The sequence below is a fragment of the Panthera onca genome, chromosome A2 (genome assembly GCF_046562875.1).
Source record: "Panthera onca isolate mPanOnc1 chromosome A2, mPanOnc1 haplotype 2, whole genome shotgun sequence".
Taxonomy (NCBI): domain Eukaryota; kingdom Metazoa; phylum Chordata; class Mammalia; order Carnivora; family Felidae; genus Panthera; species Panthera onca.
Genome location: NC_138340.1, coordinates 41,785,916 through 41,795,538, shown reverse-complemented (window position 1 = coordinate 41,795,538; position 9,623 = coordinate 41,785,916). Strand labels below are relative to the sequence as shown.

The window sequence follows — 9,623 nt, the reverse complement described above, 5'->3', positions numbered from 1 at the left end:
TGCACCATTCACCGAGCTCCATATGCACAGACTTCCAGCACACCCATTCTGCGTGGGAACTCAGTCAGACCCAAGCTGAGTAAAAAGCAAGCTGATTATGTCTACAACTGAGTAAGCAAGGTGCTGACAGCCCTGAGAGGCCACATTTTCCATTGTAATTAGAATTTTGCTTCAAATGCAGAAAGAGAGCAATGGCATTCTCAGAAATACTACCAAAGAACCTATGAAGTCTTTTCTTACATGTTACGACTTCCCTGTACTAGCCAACATGCATGTGAAAATTATGACAACGGAGGAGAGTGAATGCCAGGACAACCCATGTTGCCTTCTCCTTTCCTTCTTTCCTTCTTCATCAATGAGCCAAAAATAGAGTATGGGTAAAATGTATGCAAATCAGATTAAGTAACAACAGCTGAGTTAGCTTTGTCCAGTGTTTCTATTGTTGTGGGAAGAACAAAATACCTATGCTATGCATGTAGAAGCCACAGAATACAAACCGTAAATTCTGCATGTAAGTTAAAAGCTCTTATACATGCATTTGAAATTGACACCATACAACATAAAAAGACACGGTGAACTTCATGCTAAAAATTAACAATTTAAATTCTCCTTTACTTAGAACAACATTAACCAGCAAATATAAAACATCATCACAACTCAAGAGAGACAGACCATGGGAGAAAGAAAAAAGCGTTTATTGGTACACACACTTTTCCCCTTTGTTTTGAAAAAATGGTTCCACAGTTTTCACTTCACACCTGGAGCCACACACCATATAGTCAGTCAGCCATTAGCTGTGTATAAAATACTTTGGCTCTTAAAGCATAAGAGCTCTTTTCCTAGGCAATCACCTGGGTAATATTATTCCTCCACCTCCCTTTTATTATGTGTGTTTTTCCTGCTGGGGATCATGAGAATATAAAAGCCAGGAACAGCCCCAACGAAATGCGTTTGCCTGGTGGTCAAAAGAGAATTAGCCAAAAATATTAGTAATGCTTATTTCAAAGATTTAGCAATCTTTGACAAGAGAAGTTCGAAGGTTTCTCTCCCCCAGTGGTACTTCATCCATGTGACTTCCTAACCCCTAAATGTAAGTTATTTCTATTTTGAGTTTTTTAACTGTCAAAATAACACATCACTTGATAATTCTCCCAATGCTTTTATGATTGCATACCTGCATTTGTAGCTCTAGTTTCTGTTCACCGGGGTGTCAGACACACAACAGTCACTTTGGGGGTTCTAGCTTATAAACTTTCTAGACTGGCCCTGAAGTTTTGCACACATTCGAGCTATAACCAGAGTATCATCTCCATAAGAATATCATGTCACACTCATAGTTACTCAGTTATCTAAAATGGCTTATTGGGAAGAGAGTTGCTTTTGATTGCTAACTTTTGGCATCCATGACCAACTCATTCCTACACTTGTCTTTCCAGTGATTGTGGAAAACTGTGCTAACAGTTTGAAGATGGTTAAGCGTCACCTAAACTCTCCTTCAATCTCGCCTTTAAATAGGTTGGTTTTTAGGTTCATTTCATAATAAGTAAAGAAACAATAGAAGAGATGGTTTTATGGGAAAACATATTTGGGAACTTATTATCTGAGCCAAAAGATTCGAGAAAAAGGAGGCTCCCTCATCTTCTTTGTTTTTGACCTTAAAATGTTTTGGTTATACTGACTACATTCTGCAGCAAGTAGACTTGGTTAGAAAATATGAGAGTAATGTCACTCACACAGTATTTTACGGACCATGATAGAAGTGTGTAAGCAAGCAAATGCTTGGAATAGCAAATGGCAAAATCTAATACCTATAACTATAATGACCCAAAGAAATGTTTCATCAAAATAAGTGCTTAGAATTTTTCTGCCTGACTTAATGGCAGTGGTGGGGCATGAAGGAGGAAAAAGGAGGTAGCATATTTCTTCTGGCATAGCCCGTGAAAACGGCTATTAATTTAGAACCCACCCACTAATTCAACTCCATGGCTAAAGGAGATGAAAGGAGGAACCACATACTGCAAGCCAGCCTGGTCCTTGGCTTGACTAAGAAGTGCTGTATTTGTCTGCTAGTAATAAGTCACCACAAACTCAGTACCTTAAACAACAGAAATGTATTTGCTCACAGTTCTGGAAGCCAGATGTCCAAAATCAAGGTATCGGCAGGGTGGGTTCCTTCTCGGTGGCTCAGAGGCAGAGTCTATTCCACGACGCTCTTCTGACTTCTGGTGGCATGTGGAAATCCTTGGTGTTTTCTGGCTTGCTGCTGCACAGTGCTACTCTCAGTCTCCATTTCCACATGGCCACCTTCCTTCTGTATCTGTCTGTCTCTATGTCTTCACATAGAATCCCCCTGTCTCCACATGTCTGTATCCAAATTCCCCTCCTTATAAAAGCACAGCAGTCACTGAATTAGGGTTGATCCTAATCCGTTAAAACCTCATCTTAATTTAATTACATCTGCAAAGATCCTATTTCCAAATAAGGTCATGTTCACAGGTACCGGGGGGTAACACCTTCAGTACACCTTTTGGTGTGGGGGGGTGCTGGCTAACTTAACCCATGATTCTTCTCAAACTTTGCACATAGCTGAATCACAAGAGCATTTTTAAAAATACTGATGCCTGGGTACAAAACCCCAGAAATTCCAAACTAATGAGCATGAGGTACAGCCAGGGCATCTAGATTTTTCAAGTCCCCCAAGTGATTCAAATGTGCAGCAAAAGTCTCAGAACCACTAGGCTAAAAGATTCTAGTTATTAGTTTCTCAAAAGGATATTTTAGCATAACGAAGTATGTGTTTCAATGAGAAAAATCTCTTTTCCTTTAATCATTTTGACAAGAATGAAAAAAAAATATCAAAAGTACATGATCAAAATGAGTGACATGTAATCAAAAAGAATTTTAGAAACTTACCACTTGATGCATGTTCATTCCATGAACATTTTTAATGTGTATGGTGCGCTGGGCCATGGGAAAGGTCCCGAGGTAGGCATCAGAACCTGAGATATCAGCTGCTCACCCACCAACCTGTAGAGGAAGGAAAGGGTTCATGGTGTTTGGCTGGTTGTGACTAGGTACAGAAATGATTCCTTTCTCACAGTAGTGCTCAGTGACTAGCAAATAGGGGAAACAGATCTTATTTTTGTAGATCAAGTGGCCATCATGAGATATTCTACAATGACGACAGAATGGATCACTCTGTGTTAGTTTATATCTAAGGCTACTCATATTAATGGCTCACCAGATTATTACAGAAAAAGTATTTCAGTGGGGTAAACTGGATGAAATAGAAAACTACTTCTTATGTTGCCTTTTTCAGAGACTGAAAAACCCATTTGATATAGATGCCTATAAATGTTGTCAAATGTTATTTCATACTACTCTGTAGGCTCATAAGGATCTGATGGTAGCCGCTAAATCAACACAAACTTCTCCTTGCTTGTCTCTTAGCTGGCGCTACAATGTTTTCTATCTAGCACAGTAGTTCACCTCAACCTACTCTGTATCATTGTTATGGACTGAATGCTTGTGTTCAGCCAAAGAATTCACATGTTGAAATCCTATGCCTTAATGTGATGGTATTAAGGGGTAGAACCTTTGAGAGGTGCAGAGGTCATGAGGGTGGAGCCCTCCTGAAAGGAATCAGTGCCCTCTACAGGAAGAGACCAGACAGCCGGCTTGCACTCTCCTGCTCCCACATGAATACACACTCTCTCTTTGCTCTCTGCCATGTGAAGATACAACAAGATGCCATCTGTAAACAAGGAAGAGGACATTCACCAGAACCCAACCATGCTGGCACCTTGACCTCAGATTCGGAGCCTCCAGAAGTATAAAAAATAAATGTTTGTGGTTTAAGCCACCCAGTCCGTGGTAATTTGTTCTAGCAGCTAGAGGCAACTAAAAGAATCATTATTTTCATTCTTTATACTTCATACAAATACACTTTAAAAAAAATACTTAAAAATACAAGTTCCTTTATTCACAAAGGAACACTTTTTGTTTTTCATTCTCAAACTCCCCTGTGAAGCATTTTCTTTTGCCTCAAGTTTAGAAAATGCCCTTTATCTCAAACATATCAGCTAAGCTGTTTTTAGGTATGTAAAGAATTTCAAAGATACACATAGAGCAGAAGCCCACTTTTAATGTCAATAAATTTACCACTGTCAAAAAATTAGCATCATAATAGCAATGTGAACAGAATTAAAATATAAATATATAAATAATATTTTCTACATTTTAGCATATGAAAAAATCTTCATCTTTATTCCAAGAAATGTTGGCAGTCTTGGGGAAAGCATTTTAGATAGACTGATAAAATAATTATTAAAACCCATACTAAAGAAACAATGAAATAAAATCATGGAACGTAAACCCACTTTGAACAAAGTTCATATTTTCAGTGAAGTGACATGTATATAATAATTTCTTTTTTTTTAATGTTTATTTATTATTTTTGAAAGAGAGAGAGAACAAGAGAATGAATGGGGGAGGGGCAGAGAGTAGAGACAACAGAATCTGAAGCAGGCTCCAGGCTCTGAGCTGTCAGCACAGGGCCAGACACAGGGCTCAAACTCATGCACGTGAGATCATAGCCTGAGCCGAAGTGAGACACTTAACCAACTGAGCCACCCAGGCACCCCAATAATTTCTTTTTTAAAACATGATCATATTTAAATGGGAAAGACAGTGTTATTCTCATTTATACCTGAGGAAAAGAAAATAACATAAAGTTACCAAATTTGAAGCCTACATTGCTTTTGTATAGTCACATACATTAGGGAGTCTTTATATGCAGTTGTCTTTAGGGTGCTAGGTTATAGGTTTTCTTTTTTGAAATTTTTCTTTCTTTATTTTGTGTGTGAGAGAGACAGCACAAGCAGGGGAGAGGCAGAGAGAGAGGGAGAGAGAGGGAATCCCAAGCAGGCTCCATGATCAGCACAGAGTCCAACTTGGGGCTTCATCTCACAACCACGAGATCACAACCTGTGCTGATATCAAGAGTCGATGCTTGGTTGACTGAGCCACCGAGGTGCCCCTAGGTTTTCAATTTAAGAGCTGTGAACTTCAAACGGCCCCATTTTTTCACAGTTTGCAACAACCTCATCCCTACCAAAGTGCAATCGCTAAATTGCTAACTACGTTTGTGGACACCCTCTTCACCAACTTTCTTAACCTTGTCACTGTGTTACCATTTCAAATTTCCATGAAATCTACCTTCAAGAAACTGATGGAGAGGAGCCAAAGACTTCTGATCAGAAAGAGAAGAGGACAGGTAGCAGGCTCCCTTGCTCTACCTTCCCTGAACTGGAGAAAGTTACATAAACTTTATGTGCCTCAGTCTCTTCCTCTGTATGAGAAATTAATATTTATTGAGATTGTACTCGACTAGTCACTGTAAACCTAGAAGAAGTAAGTTGAATTCTATGGTTTCATAAGTAATTCTAAATACTGTTTTTAACTCCCATTAATTTATATCCCTAAAGTTTGGAATGTGCCAGCTGGCTTATATGTTCGCATGAAATTTCTGGACCATATCCTAGCTCGTCAAAGTCTAGTCTGGGGACCAGCAGCACTGGCATCTTCTCGGAGCTTGGTAGAAATGCACAGTTTTGGGCCTTACCCCAGGCCTGCTCAACCAGATTCTGCATTTGAATCAGATCCCCTGTAGCAGGCATTATTAAAGTGTGAGAAGGGCTGGACTAGATGGGTAACAAAATCTACTCAAACTTACAGGGATGTACACAGAGCAGAGGCTGGCATTCAACCCCTGGATTCAAAGCCAACTCCTGCTACCCATACCTCGCGCAATCTCCGAAGAAAGAGCTTCCAAATACATAACTTCACTTTTGTGTTTTAGTGCCTTCATCTATAAAAAGGTGGTAAAACAACAGTTATTCCACGGGGCTGTTGTGTGGGTTGCAAAGTACTGTGTATAAGCAATTAATACAGTGCCTGGCACATTGGAAGTCCTTTCAATCATTAAACATTTATGGTACACCTATCATGTATATGTCAGGTACGTGCCGGGGGCTGTGAACGCAGCAGTAAACAAAACAAAGTCCCTACTTTCGTGAAGCTTTCATTCTAGCGAGGGATTCTGGCAATACAAAACAGATGTTAAAAAAAAAAAAATGTCACATAGGGATATGTTCTGCGAAGTATAGAGAATGACAGCAGAGCCACTGTAGACAGGAAATTCAGCAAACTTCTTCAGAGGAGAAAACAAATGAGTAGGTACCTGAATTTGTTATGTTTGATTAGTATTCAGAGCTAAGTCCCAGGCACAGTGCTAAGCATTTTATATGCATTCAAGTTTCCAGAATCCTCCAATTTGACCCTCTCACCAGAAAAGTGGAGAATTTGCTTGAATAAGGATATTCACTACACAATGAGACATTTAAAGTGAAAATTTCATGAAAAGATTTTTTTGCTTGTCTTATCCAGTCATCGCAGCCATCTTATTTTTACTCTGGCTTGGATTCTGACAATGTATTAATACTTTTTAGTTTGACTGAAAGAACCCCCTGAAACACGCACCCCGGCACTAGAGATAACAATTCCATATGCTCAGCAGCATGATCGCTACATCTGGACATGAGCAAGAACTTTGTAATGGTAACGTGGCACTGTCCACAGGACCTGTCTTTCCACCCATGGAAACTGAAAGGCTCCACACCTCTTTTTATAGAAATAGGTATGTTTTAGTAACTTGGCTACATTCCAATTTATACTTTTACCCGAGAGTGTCAGGCTGTGGCTTTAGCAGATATTTTCCTTCTTTTTCTTTTGCTACACAATAAACAGGCAAACAAATAACTGTTATGTGGTGTCAGTGGCATGAAATGGCTTCTATATTCCAACACAGATGGGGTATCTTAATAATGGGAAGATGATCGCACACTTTAAAGTGCTTTGATATAAAAGGTGCCATATAAAAAGGAAGTTATTATTCTTAGTTATAATACCCTAAAAAAAGGATTTGCCATCTAAATGGCTGCTGAAACTTAACTGCAGAATTGCTTATAATGCTACAATCAGTTGAGGCCAAATTCAATAAAAACTCCATCCGGCATTCACACTGAGAAGACCCACATGTGCCTTTAATTTTTTTTTTTTTTAATTTCCTGGGCTTCCGGCCCAGAAATTGGATGGGAATTTTATTTAAACCTGCTCTTGTGTATCAACTTTTGGTAAATATCAGGTTTTCAGTTGACTCACATTATGCTTTACATTTTGAGCAAAGAGAGGAAATAAAATGATGCGTATCTCTCTAAATACATATATTTATACACCTCTTACCTGTTCTGCCAATGAAACTGTGGCTCACACTAAATGTTCATCATAACTCCTCCAAATTTAAGATGCCCCCCTTCTGCTGCAACCATAGATTAAAAAGTCCATTAAATCCCTTTCCAGTATTAATCAGTTTTCACCAGCATAGGGAATGTAATCTGAGTTTGGAAATGACTAATTATTTGGAGAGGGTGGTGAGGGGTTCAGCTTTAGATTTCTAATTTCGGAAGCTTCTTTCCCGTCTTCCCCCTGTCATTGTGCTGCCTGGGGCCACGTCCCCCTCCTTGATGAAAATGCTCTTTCCCTTCCCGCCGGACAGGGTATACACATATGCATTAGAAGGAAAATGCATTATAAGGCATCAACTTGAAAATATTAAGAAAAGAAGCACTCCTTTTGATGGATGTGGGCATGGCAGTAATTGCACCTGCTAGGTGCCAGGCATCAGCATAATTTGCATGTGAAATTTTCTCAGTTCCTTCCAGAATACACCAGTTCTACTCAATAAAACATTTTGTCACACTCGGGGGGGTTGCCAACATGTTCCCAGATTGCAAGCAAAAAGATTATTTACAGTAACCAATAACAACTGAAACGACCATAAACAACCTTTCCATACCTGTTCTATTTTTTTTTCTTTTCCTAAGTAGAGAGACTTTAAGGAGCCCAAATTTACTGCAATTTAATTCTGATGGGAAAAAGCACATTATTTTATTTATAGTAGCGTGCTGTATCTATCCTTGCCTCCCCCCTTTTCAAACATAAATAAAGCCAACTTTTGTTGCTGTTGTTTGTAATCCAGCCATGACTCTTAACAGGAAAAGTTTCTCGATAAAGTGAGAAGTTGGACAAAAATGGCCAACATCAGAGAAAGTGACCCAGTGTATTCCAGGACCCTAATGTGTGTTCATGGGGGGAGAGAAAATCACTGCTGAAGTAGTTTTGAGGGGAACCCTGTCCCGCTCAAGCCTTTGACGCAATTTCTTCTTGCCACCGAGAATAGTCAGTGCCCTGCCTGTGGGGATGATTGTAGGGAGCCCTGCCCTACACCTTACAGACCTGGGCTCTGCCTTTTGTTTTTTACCACCCTCCCCCCGCCCTTAACCAGAGTTTTCCCGGCAATTCGAATTCTATTCTGAATTGCAGGGGACCAGGCAGGTAAAAGAGCAAGAATGAGAAATAGTCAAAACAGTCATTTCCCTTAAACCCCCTCTCAGGTCTCTTTCACCCAGAGTAATGCCCTTGATGATGAGTTTTGTCCCCTGACAGGAGGAATCACCGGGAGAGAAGAGGAGACAGGGCTGGGAATTTGTTAGGCCTAATTAAACAAACATGACTAGAATTTTTTTTTTTTTTTTTTTTTTTTTTTTGTACCACAAAGGGAAAGTAAACTTATGATACCTTTTTAAAACAATGTCAAAGAATTATAAAATTCAGCCCCAATTACAGTTTTACTCACCAGGAGCATTGTTAAAACGGTATCCTAGGACATCCTTCTAGAAACTGTGCACACATAAGTATGCATACAGAGATGCGCAAGTGAGCACAAAAACTGTAACTATGTTTCCAGAACTAACTTTTCTCCTGACAAGACCTCTTGAAGGTCATTCTATGCCAATAGTAATACATGTACCTCCCTCTCTATAGATGCTGCTTTATATCCCAAAGTATCCCACTGTATTTTAATTAGACGCTCTGTTAATAACGGACAGGAAGGTTGTTTCCAAATGTTTATCACTCACAAGTAAAGCTCGCTGAACAACCTTTGCCCGGGCACTGGAAGGAAGTTTCCCCAATGAGAGGGCTTACGAATCCAGCAGGCTTTCACCGGAAGTCAAGGTGTTCTCACCAACCACTGCCTGCATGTACTTAGCCAGATGCAGGTAAGACCCACTTCACAGGGCCCTTGTCAGAACACAATTGTGATTATTCTTATAACTGACGCATTGAGGCCTTAGGCAAATTAATTTCCTCATCATTAAGTCAGGAGACAATAATAGATTCAGAGTCGCTCCGGAGACGCCGTGAACCAATTCCCTTAAATTGCGCTGTCCACTACCTGGTACACAGCGAAGCCTTAATAATTATCCGCCTTAATAGGACAGTGGCAAGCTCTGCGCACTTTCGGCAGCGCAGCTGTAGGAGGCTTTCCTAGAAGTGGAATTCCTACCTTTAACCCCGTGCTCCCCAGGCCCCAGCTGTGCGCGCACGAGGCCACCAAGCGGTGACAGGCTGACCGCCGCCCCATCCCGCGCCGCCGCCCAGGGCCCTGCGGAGGCCGGACGCACGTGGGCGCACGCGGCAGAGCGCAGGGAGACGCGGGCTCC

At 40.5% G+C, this 9,623-nt stretch overlaps 1 long non-coding RNA gene across 1 annotated transcript; it reads right to left on the bottom strand.

Annotated features, from left to right (window-relative positions):
- Nucleotides 1-612: 612 nt before the first annotated feature.
- On the bottom strand, nt 613-9,586 carry LOC132678763 (uncharacterized). The gene is made up of 3 exons (XR_009609805.3): nt 9,467-9,586; nt 2,914-3,027; nt 613-2,383 (listed from the first exon to the last, which is right to left on the bottom strand). It is a non-coding gene; the product is annotated as an uncharacterized LOC132678763 (long non-coding RNA).
- Nucleotides 9,587-9,623: the final 37 nt, after the last annotated feature.